Below are 11,910 nucleotides of genomic sequence, written 5' to 3'. Positions count from 1 at the left end.
TCAAGAAGTTAGACCCAAGAAAACCAAACAACCCTATTAAAAATGGGGTACAGAGTTAAACAAAGAATTTTCACCTGAAGAACTTCGGATGGCGGAGAAGCATCTTAAAAAATGCTCAACCTCATTAGTCATTAGGGAAATGCAAATCAAAACAACCCTGAGATTTCACCTTACACCAGTCAGATGGCTAAGATTAAAAATTCAGGAGACAGCAGGTGTTGGAGAGGATGTGGAGAAAGAGGAACACTCCTCCACTGCTGGTGGGGTTGCAAATTGGTACAACCACTCTGGAAATCAGTCTGGTGGTTCCTCAGAAAACTGGGCATTTTACTTCCGGAACATCCTGCTATACCACTCCTGGGCATATAACCAGAGGATTCCCCAGCATGTAATAAGGATACATGCTTCACTATGTTCATAGGAGCCCTATTTATAATAGCCAGATGCTGGAAAGAACCCAGGTATCCCTCAACAGAAGAGTGGATGCAAAAAATGTGCTATATATACACAATGGAGTACTATTCAGCCATTAGAAACAATGAATTCATGAAATTCTTAGGCAAATGAATGGAGCTGGAGAACATCATACTAGGTGAGGTAACCCAGTCTCAAAAGATCAATCATGGTATGCACTCACTGATAAGTGGATATTAACCTAGAAAACTGTAATACCCAAAACATAATCCACACATCAAACGAGGTACAAGAAGAATGGAGGAGTGGCCCCTTGTTCTGGAAAGTCTCAGTGAAGCAGTATAGGGCAAAACCAGAACAGGGAAGTTGGAAGGGGTGGGTGGGAGGACAGGGATAGGGAAGGGGGCTTATGTGACTTTCGGGGAGTGGGGGGGCCACAAAAGGGGAAATCATTTGAAATGTAAATAAAAAATATATTGTATAAAATAAAACGCAGGAAATTGTTCTTGGAATGTCTTTTCATGTTCTTCCCAGGTTTAGTGGATAGGAGTGAGTTTACTTTAGATTACTCATTATTGTTTGTTGGTGTTATTCAAGTAATGGTTAAATAATCCTTCCTTTGCCTCTATTGAAAAACATGTTTTTTTTTTCTGCCACATGTGGTTTGTTCTTGTGATTGTATACAGTCTGAATTCATGAGAACTTTACCCAGGTGTCCCTTCTTCATCCCCAGAGTATAAATTGTCTGATGCTCTGAATAAAGTTGGTTACTGCATGAAATTTTAGTCTTCCTCATTTATCAGCTCCATTTTCTCAGGTCCTCTGCCTCTAGATCAGTGATGAAAGACCACTGCCTCTAGAAAGCTAATTGTACAAAAAGAGGCAGAGTTGGAAATCATACTAATGTGTATTACCTAATAGCTCAATCATGGGGCAATTTCAAGGGAAAAGAGCAAATTAAATCATTTTTTTGATTCTTACCATCTGTCATCTTGCTGATCATCTCTGTGAATTGTCTTAAGTATTTGCAAGTCTGTACCCAGGTTGGGTGGTTCACAACTGTCTTTAACTCCTTTTCCAGGAGTTTGAATGCTGCTTTTTGGCCTCCAAGGGCTTCTGTATACACACACACACAGACACACAGACACACACAGAGAGACACAGAGACGGAGACAGAATTAAAAAGAAGACCATATTGAAGAGTTATTAGCAATTTGCAGGTGGAAATTAATCAACTAGAGTAATGAAAATCTGGAGGAGAGAGAAGATAGCTGGAAGAAAAGAGCTCGATGAAGTTGTTAGGTGATGCCCTTTTATGTGCCAGAAATCTTTGAATGTCTATTCTCTTAACTTTCTAAGATATTCTATCTTCTTTAACTGGGAAAGGGACCCCTTACTCTCTCCTATAATTTTCTGCTGGGAGATCATGGCTTACATGGACTTCAAGATCTGGATTCAAGATTCTTGACATCTCTTATGAACATGACACTCCCTCTGTTATGTTATGGAAAAGTCTTGACTCTTAAGTGCCAGCCTTCCCATTTGATGAAACAGCTGATAAAGATTATATAAAAAGAGACAACTCTGGAGGCAATGCTACAACCCTAATGGTTTCAATGGAACTTAGCAGGTAGGCAAGACTTTTACTACCAGCCACATAGTGATTTCATTTATTTGTTTTGAGATAGGGTTTCACTACATAACCCTAGAATTCACCCAAGACCCAAGAATGGTCTTGAATTCACTATTATGGCTGGGGCTGACCTTGAATTCCCAGCAATCCTCTGCCTCATTTTTCCCAGGGCTGGGATTGCATGTGTGTGCCAGTACATCTGGGAAGCCCTTATTTTGGCTTGCTATTTTTGTTTCCAGGACTAGGATTGAATCCACAACCTCATGTACACCAGGCAGCAGTCTCTCACTGTACTATGATATATTACTTATCCAGTGCTAATAGTCTTGATATGAGATTTGCCAAAATATTGCTTCTGATCCAGATGTACTCTACTTTTGCTCAAGTTCTGCATATGGCAGCCTTCTCAACCTGTGAGTTGTGATCCCTTGGAGGAGGGGGTATTGATCAGATTTTCTGCACATCGGATATCCTGCAAATCACTAGCAAAATTATAGCTAAAAAATAACAGCAAAAGTAATTTTGTGGTAAGAGGTCACCACAACCTTGTATTAAAGGTTTACAGCATTAGGATGGATGAGAACCACTGCTCTATGGTAAAAGGTAGGGACAGGGCCTAAGAATTGTCCTTCCCTGGGGGTAGGGACAGTGAATTCAGAAACATCAGCATAAGAAAAATTTCAAAAATAGCCTCGGGAACTTGTAGCTCTTCCCATGAGTTGAGATCCATTTTTTATTCCTGTGAATTGGATCTGGTCTTGGGAGTGGGATAGAAATGATACAACTAAGTTCCAGACTTGGGTACTAAGGTATTGCAGGTCATGAGATTTTTGCTTAGGATAGTGTCTGAATGTCCAATGACCAAAATGTTATTTCAAAGCAAGGACCAATAATTAATTCAAAATGAAATGTGTAATGAACCCGAGGTCTTTCTGGCGATGCCCATGTTGTCACACAGCGTTACTGCAGGTTTGGTTCTTTGCTTGTTTGTTTATTGTGTTTTTTGAAGCTGTCTCTCACTATTGGTACTGTCTGGCCTGGATGTCACTGTGTAGATAGGCTAGTCTCAACCTCACAGAGATGTGCCTTCCTCTGCCTCTCAAATGCTAGGATTAAAGGCATAATCCATCAAGCCTGACCAACTTTGGTTCTTAACATGTGTGCGTTGCACTGCATATGCCATTAAAACATGCAATGGCAAATCAAAACAACCCTAAGATTCCACCTCACATCAGTCAGAATGGTTAATATCAAAAACTCAGGAGAAAACAGGTGCTGGCAAGGATATGGAGAAAGAGGAATACTCAACTGCTGGTGGGATTGCAAGCTGGTAAAACCACTCTGGAAGTCCGTTTGGTGGTTCCTCAGAAAATTGGACATAGTACTACCTCAACAGGTAATAAGGACACATGCTCTACTATGTTCATAGCAGCCTTATTTATAATAGCCAGAAGCTGGAAAGAACCTAGATGTCCTTCAATAGAGTAATGGATACAGAAAATGTGGTACATTTACACAATGGAATACTACTCAGCTATTAAAAACAATGAATTCATGAAATTCTTAGGTAAATGGATGGAACTAGAAAATATCATCCTGAGTGAGGTAACCCAATCACAAAAGAACACACAAGGTATGCACTCATTGATAATTGGGTATTAGTCCAGAAGCTTGGAATACCCAAGACACAGTTCACAGACCAAATGAAGCTCAAGAAGAAGGAAGATCAAAGCATGGATACTTTGGTCCTCCTTAGAAGGGGGAACAAAATACCCATGGGGGGAGTTACAGAAACAAAGTGTGGAACAGAGACAGAAGGAAAGGCCATCCAGTGACTGCCCCTCCTGAGGATCCCATATACAGTCACCAAACCCAGACACTAATGTGTATGCCAACAAGTGCTTGCTGACAGGAGCCTGATATAGCTGTCATCTGAGAGGCTCTGACAGTACCTGACAAATACAGAGGTGGGTGCTCTCAGCCAACCATTGGACTGAGCACAAGGTCCCCAATGGAGGAGCTAGAGAAAGGACCCAGGGAGCTGTAGGAGCTTTCAGCTCCATAGGAGGAACAACAATATGAACCAACCAGTAACACACCCCCCCCCCCCCCCCCCCCCCCGCCAGCTCCCAGGGACTAAACCACCAACCAAAGAGTACACATGCAGGCACTCATGGCTCCAGCTGCATATGTAGCAGAGGATGGCCTTGTTGGACATCAAAGAAAGGAGAGGTCCTTGTCCCTGAGAAGGCTTGATACCCCAGTATAGGGGAATGCCAGGACAGGGAAGCAGGAGTGGGTAGGTTGGTGAACACGTGGAGGTGGGGATGGGATAGGATATTTTCAGTGGGGAAACCAGGAAAAAAGATAACATTTGAAATGTGAATAAAGAAGATATCTTAAAAAAAAAAAAGACATGCAATGCCAACACTGCCTGAAACACCTTGATTCACATTCTAGACTATTCCATGTCATGATCTGCAGAATTTTTGATATGCATACAAAGTTTTCAATGCTTCTAGAAGCATAATGGTTTAATTATGGGAAACAAAGACTTTTTCTATTTTTCTACCATAAATCTTTAGTATGTAACTATGAAATTAAGATATGCATTGTATAAGAATGTTGGATTTTGAAAAGTGCTGTTTGAGTTGTTCACTTGAATTTCATTTAAAAAAGCAAAACAACAACAACAAACAAAGAAAAACCCCAAACCAAACAAAACTGTCAAGTCAGTTCTAGTTTGAGATTAAGAAAGAATTTTCAAAATTTCTGAAATGGCCCTGAACATATTTCTGCCATCTTGTACTGCATATTTATGTGATGTGGTGTTCTCAACACTGATGATTTTAATATCAAAATATCAAACTGTGAGCAATGCTGAAGATGCTCTCCATCCTGCAGTATATATATTCAGCCAAGGTTTAAATCTTTTTGATAAAACAAATTTGCTTACCCATCTTGTTAGTATGTAAATTTGTTTTAATCTTTAACAAATGGTGAGCATATTTGCATATCAAATAATCGTTTCAAAATCAATTTATGATCTTTAATCTTTAAATATTTTATTTGATTTTTCTAAAGATAACCTTAGTATTTTAAGTTATTTGTACGTGTGTGACTGTATGGGAGTAGACTATATGTATATGTATAAAGGTGTCAGTGGAGGTCAGAGAAATTGGTTCCTCCTGGAAGTAGAGGGTTAAGTCATTCTGAGTTGCCTGACTCAGGTGCTGGGAACCAAACTTGGATCCTCTGCAAAAGCATTACATTTTTTTTTAACCACTGAGTCATCTGTCCAGCTCCTGATTTGATTGTTTTTAAACAAAAAATTGTGTGTGTGTCCCCACCATGTAATAAGGATACATGCTCTACTATGTTCATAGCAGCCCTATTTATAATTGCCAGATGCTGGAAAGAACCCAGGTATCCCTCAACAGAAGAATGGATGCAAAAAATGTGGTATATCTACACAATGGAGTACTATTCAGCCATTAGAAACAATGAATTCATGAAATTCTTAGGCAAATGGATGGAGCTAGAGAACATCATACTAAGTGAGGTAACCCAGACTCAAAAGGTGAATCATGGTATGCACTCACTAATAAGTGGATATTAACCTAGAAAACTGGAATACCCAAAACATAATCCACACATCAAATGAGGTACAAGAAGAAAGGAGGAGTGGCCCCTGGTTCTGGAAAGACTCAGTGAAACAGTATTCGGCAAAACCAGAACGGGGAAGTGGGAAGGGGTGGGTGGGAGGACAGGGGAAGAGAAGGGGGCTTACGGGACTTTCGGGGAGTGGGGGTCCAGAAAAGGGGAAATCATTTGAAATATAAATAAATTATATCGAATAAAAAAAATTGTGTGTGTGTGTGTGTGTGTTAGAGTGCTACAATGTCTATATGAAGATCTGTGGTGATTTGAATGAGAATGGTCTTCACAGGTTCATAGATTCATGTATCTGAATGTTTGGATCTCTCTCATTTAGTGGACTGTTTAGGGAGGATTAAGAGGTATGGCCTTGTTGGTGGAGGTGTGTCATTGAGGGTGGGCTTTGAGGTTTCAAATGCCTATCCAGGACTAGTCTCTCTCTCTCTCTCTCTCTCTCTCTCTCTCTCTCTCTCTCTCTCTGTCTGTCTCTGTCTCTGCCTCTTGCTTCCCAATTAGGATATGAGCTCACCTCTCCTCTAGTACCATACCTGCCTGTCTGTTGTCATGGACTCACCAAGACGGCTCCCAGTTAAATGCTTCTTTTTATGAGTTGCCCTGCTTGTGATGTCTCTTCACAGCAACAGAAAAGTAATTAAGACAAGACCAGAGGTCAACTTTCAGTAGTAGGTTCTCTCTTCTGCCTTACTGAAGCAGAATTCCACGTGTGGACTCTGCCACTGCTCTTTGAAGTGAGGTTCTGGATATTTTTCCTGTTTCCGTGTCTTACCTTTCCAGTTGTTTTCATTTATTAACAAAACAAAATAAGATGGAAAGATGGAATGGACTCACCAATTGCATGGCGTTACATGTAGGAAACTTGCTTTTGTAACCCAAGGAAAGAATAAAGGAATAAAAAAAAAAGTGGCTATCAAGATGCTGATGCTGACCTCTCAAACTATTTAGAAAATCTATCCTGTTTTCAGTTATTGCTTTGAAAAACCCAAAGTACCTGAAGAGGTCTGGTTATTTCAGTATGCTGCCAGTGTGGATGGTGAGAGTCCTGATTCCAGATGACATTCAACTTCTGTTCCAGTTCCCCTCCAAATAACAGCCAGAGGCATTTATGTGCAATATGTCCAAGGACCTTTTATTTTTTTCCTCTGAAAAGAGAGGGTATTTTTCTGTTACATCCTGCAACCCAAATGTAGTTGGGACCCCAGTTGGCTCATTGTCTGAGCAGAGTTGCTTTCAAAGAGACAGCGCTGTGGCAGAAACAATAATTGGCAGTCATTTACATCTGTACTCGGCCTCTTAGAAAAACAAATGCCAGTGGGAGAGTACATTAACACTGCCAGCCAAGCTTCAAAGCGCATCCTTTTTGGACATCTTTATCATTGTCAGGCTTGCTAGTATGCCTTGCAGTGGGACTTCTAAACGCTGTATGGTAGTGGCTAATGAAAAAGATTCTCTTCCCACTTCCCCTTTAGTCATTAAAAATTCTTCCTTGAATGTGACTCCCACTCAAGTATTTAGACAAGAGCCTTTTTTGTTTCTCTCATCTAATCTTCTCAGTACTGGGGTACTCCCTCAACCACTTCTGCTTTTCCCCTTTTCTTCTTTTCTTTATCCTTTCTTTCTTCCCTCCCTTTTTTCATCTTCTTTTCCCCTCTTTCCCCTCCCTTCCTCTCCTTCTCATTTTCTTCTTTCTTTGGGTGTTAGGAATTGAACCTAGGATCCCTCCCATTTCCTGGGCAAGTCCCAAGCTACACCCTCAAACCTCACATCTTCTTTTCCATCCCTATAATTTTTTGCATGTACCCCAGGCTGGCCTCATGGTATAATGTACCCATGTATAACTTTGAATATCTAATTCTCCTGTCTGATCTATGTTCACAGTGCTGGGATTACAGTTTGACATCATGCAGGCTTTATGTGGCATGTATGGGATGGAATTCAGAGCTTTGTATGTCCAAGGCAAGTGCCCTACCAACTGAGCTACATCCCTAGGACCATAAATCTATTAATGTAAGTTTTATGTGGCATGGAAACCTTAATAAGCAAATGAAGACCCAAAAGAAACAGCCAGATTTGTATCTATGACATCTCGCGTAGTGGGTCTCTTTCCTAAGCACGAGTGCTTCCTGCCTCCAACACTGCAAGGCTCATTTGACTTCTGCAGTGAGCAATCAATAAAAAAATGGCCTTATTTCCCCAAGTCTCATAGCATTATCCACATTCCATAGACCACAGGAGAAAAAGGTGTAGTTAACACTCAAGGAAGAACCCTTCCTCTTTATAGGGTGAAGTGGGAAGGATAGAAATAGTCACATACAAATCAGTGCTTATGTGAGTTTAGATTCTGAGATTCAAAAGCCATGTGATATAAATACATGACCAAGTTTTATTTCTGGGGAAAATTTGAAATGCAAATATTTCTGAGGAAAAAAATCAGCAATCACATATTTTCAAAGCTTGTAGATGAAATGATTGTTTGTTTGTTTTTAAATTTACTATAACCATGATGCTGATAAATGGAACTATCTGCTACTATTCTTGAAAAATTGTTTTTTTTCCAAAGAAGGTTTTCATACATGTGTGTATTCTGTTTTGATGAACTACTCTCTCTGTTCCCCCTCTCCAATTCTCTCCCTATCCAATAACACTTTTCTTTTACAACTTATTTGTCCATCTTTTGGAAAAATATTCTTAAATTATGTGCTTTAAATTATGAAAGGTGTTCTTGAAACCTTCTGGCATGAATAACTTTCAATCTCCTAGGCAAGCACTATCAGCCAAGTTGTATCTTCGGGCTAGCCTGTCATTTAATCTGCTGTTGTGCTCTGTTTGCTTTTGGTGAGGGGGGACCAGAGAAAAGATGGATCAAAAGGTCATGTGTGGGTGCATGTATTTGCCTATGTGTGTGCACATGAAGGCCAAGGATTGAGTTTGTGTTTGTCTTTCTCTGTTGCTCTCCATATTATTTTTGTTGGAACAGGGCATTTCACTGAACCTGGGTCTTGGTGCTTCAGCTAGACTGGCTGTCCAGCAAGCCCCAGGATCTGCCTAACTTTACCTGCCAGTGTTGGGATTGCAAGTGCCCTCTGACATACCACACTTTGACAGGGAGGCTGGGGATCTGAACTCAGGTTCTCATCCTTGCACAGGGTCTTAGGGTTTCCATTGCTGTGATGAGACACCATGACCAACTCTTATAAAGGAAAGCATTTAACTGAAGGGTTGCTTACAGTTTAAGAGGGTTAGTCTGTGATCATCATTGTGGGGAATATGGTGGCAAGCATGGTGCTGGAGATGGAGAAGTAGTTGGGAAATATCTTGATCCAGTGGCACAGGGAGAGAGAGGGGGAGAGGAAGGAGAAGGGGGAGACGGAAAGGAAGGGGGGAGGGGAGAGGGAAAGGGAGGAGGGAGAGGGAGAAGGGGGAGGGGGTGGGGGAGGGGAGAGACTGGGCCTGGTATGAGCTTTTAAAAACCTCAAGCCCACTCCCAGTGATACATTTCCTCCAGCAAGGCCACACCTTCTAGTGATATGAAAGAGTTCAACACCTTTGACTAAGCATTCAAATATATATGAGCCTATGGGGGCTATTCTTATTCAAACTACCACACACAGCAAGCACTTTACTCATCGAGCCATATCTGCCAAGGTCAAGTTCTGAACATTCATGAAGAAGGGGAAAACTAGACTCTTGATAAATAGCTTCAAGGTCAGGTGACACACAAAATATGGGTATTACTATGAAAGGATGAGAGCTAGTGTTTTTACTCCTCCGTTGCTCCAAGTACCACTGTGGACATTCTTTTCTTTCTTTCTTTCTTTCTTTCTTTCTTTCTTTCTTTCTTTCTTTCTTTCTTTCTTTCTTTCTTTCTTTCTTTCTTTCTTTCTTTCTTTCTTTCTTCTTCCTTCCTTCCTTCCTTCCTTCCTTCCTTTCTTTCTTTCTTTCTTTCTTTCTTTCTTTCTTTCTTTCTTTCTTTCTTTCTTTCTTTCTTTCTTTCTTTCTTTCTTTCTTTCTTTCTTCTTTCTTTCTCTTCCTTCCTTCCTTCCTTCCTTTCTGTCTGTCTCTTTCCCTCCCTCCCTCCCTCCCTCCCTCCCTCCCTCCCTCCCTCCCTCCCTCCCTCCCTCCCTTCCTTCCTTCCTTCCTTCCTTCCTTCCTTCCTTCCTTCCTTCCTTCCTTCCTGTCTTTCTTTCTTTTTGTCTGTCTGTCTGTATCTATCTGTCTTTCTTTTTTCTTTCTTTTTGTCTGTCTGTATCTCTCTGTCTGTCTGTCTGTCTGTCTGTCTGTCTGTTTGTCTGTAGGTTTTTAAACAGAATCTTGCTATGTAGGCTAGGCTAACTTCAAACTTGTAGCAGTCCTCCAGTGTCCACAACCTGAATGCTGGGATTACAAATATAAGCCCCAGCAAAAGATATAAGTTTCCCCCCTCTGAATACTGGGGATTGATAGACAAGTATGCTACCACTGAGCTGTACCCTGAGCTCTGAATTTTAAGAACTGGCAACTCCAACACATGAGGGTTCAAGGTTAACATGTTCAGGGAGAGTTGGAGGGAAAAGATACCAGATAGTGACTTGTGGCTTACAAGTTAATTTATGGACATAAGAGAGCTATCCTTTGAAGATTTTTAGTGCTATTTTGGAGCAGGCCTTGTTTTTGTTGGATCTGTGTGAACAGGAAGAGTCAAATGTAAAACATTTGAGATGCTGATGATATTCATCTTGAATTTTTACCCACAGGCTTCTGAGGTAAAATATTGCTGAAAAATATTGCTTTTTAGAAAGTATGTGTGTGTGTGTGTGTGTGTGTGTGTGTGTGTATGCATGTGCATATGTGCATTTGCATGTGTGCATGCCTGTGTGGTGTGCTCGACTATGTATGTAGGTATGGACGCCAACAGACCTGAGCTATCTTCCATCACTCTCCACTTTATTTGTTGAGAAGGGTCTTACTGACTATGAAGTTCACCATTTCAGCTAGAATGGCTGAGCAGCAAGGTCTGGGGGATCCCCCCATGTCTGCTCCTTGCCACCAGTACTAGGATTACAGGCATGCCCTGCCATGCCTGACTTTTACATGGGTTCTGGAGGGAGTCCAGATTCAGCAGCTCACACTTGCACAACAAACATTTTCCTCCCAGCCCCTTTGAAATTCTTGTTTCTGTGGTGGTTCTGCTCCGTTTTCCTTTTCTTTTCTGGGCTAGGGCTGACTACTGACTTTCCTAACCTTTGATATTTTTTAAGAATGTGGACAATAAGGTAGTGTTTGTCTTTGACACTGAGGTGTGCTTCTTGTATGCAGCAAAATGTAGGGTCCTGTTTACGTATCCAGTCTGTTGGTCTATGTCTTTTTATTGGGGAATTGAGTCCATTGATGTTAAGAGATATTAAGGAATAGTTATTATTACTTCCTGTCATTTTTGATGTTACTTTTTATATTTGATTGGTTATCTTCTTTTCTTTTGGGTTTGATGAAAGAAGGTTACTATCTTGCTTTTTCCAGGGTGAAATTTCTCTCCTTGTATTGGTGTTTTCCTCCTATTATCCTCTGTAGGGCTGGGCTTGTGGAAAGATATTGGGTAAACTTGGTTTTGTCATGGAATATCTTGGTTTCACCATCTATGGTGATTGAGAGTTTTGCTGGGTATAGTAGTTTTGGCTGGCATTTGTGTTCTCTTAGAGTCTGCATCAGATCTGCCCAGGATCTTCTGGCTTTCATAGTCTCTGGTGAGAAGTCCGGTGTGATTCTGATAGGTCTTCCTTTATATGTTACTTGGCCTTTTTCTCTTTTGCCTTTAATATTCTTTCTTTGTTTAGTACATTTGGGGTTTTGATTATTATGTGACAGGAGTTATTTCTGTTCTGGTCCAGTCTGTTTGGAGTTCTGTAGGCTTCTTGTATATTCATGGGCATCTCTCTCTTTAGGTTAGGGAAGTTTTCTTCTATAATTTTGTTGAAGGTATTTGCTGGCCCTTTAAGTTGTAAATCTTCACTCTCATCTATGCCTATAATTCTTAGGTTTGGCCTTCTTATTGTGTCCTGGATTTCCTGGATGTTTTGGGTTACAAGATGATTCAACTGGAGGTCAGCATGCAGAAGAATGTGAATTGATCCATTCTTACCTCCTTGTACTAAGCTCAACTCCAAGTGGATCAAGGACCTCCACATAAAACCAGACACACTGAAACTAATAGA

Source organism: Apodemus sylvaticus, chromosome X (genome assembly GCF_947179515.1).
Source record: "Apodemus sylvaticus chromosome X, mApoSyl1.1, whole genome shotgun sequence".
NCBI classification, from domain to species: Eukaryota; Metazoa; Chordata; class Mammalia; order Rodentia; family Muridae; genus Apodemus; species Apodemus sylvaticus.
The sequence above is the reverse complement of the archived record's forward strand: the minus strand, read 5'-3'. Positions refer to the sequence as shown.